At 41.6% G+C, this 202-nt stretch overlaps 1 pseudogene; it reads left to right on the top strand.

Annotated features, from left to right (window-relative positions):
• The window catches only part of LOC116669467 (myosin heavy chain, fast skeletal muscle-like), a 22,555-nt pseudogene that overhangs the window by 10,634 nt on the left and 11,719 nt on the right, over window positions 1-202 (top strand).

Consider the following 202-nt stretch of genomic DNA (forward strand, 5'->3'; position numbering starts at 1 on the left):
GTGAGCGTGTTGGACTTCTGCACTCTCAGGTGAACAAGCCCAATCATTTCTTCAGTAACTCAAAAATCCAATGACAAATAAATAACATGAAAATCAGGCATGTAATGACTAAAGTGCCATTTTTGCCTTTTAGAACACAAGCCTTCTGAACTCCAAGAAGAAGCTTGAGTCTGACCTGGTCCAGGTCCAGAGTGAAGTGGAT

The sequence above is a fragment of the Etheostoma spectabile genome, chromosome 19, assembly GCF_008692095.1.
Source record: "Etheostoma spectabile isolate EspeVRDwgs_2016 chromosome 19, UIUC_Espe_1.0, whole genome shotgun sequence".
Classification (NCBI taxonomy): domain Eukaryota; kingdom Metazoa; phylum Chordata; class Actinopteri; order Perciformes; family Percidae; genus Etheostoma; species Etheostoma spectabile.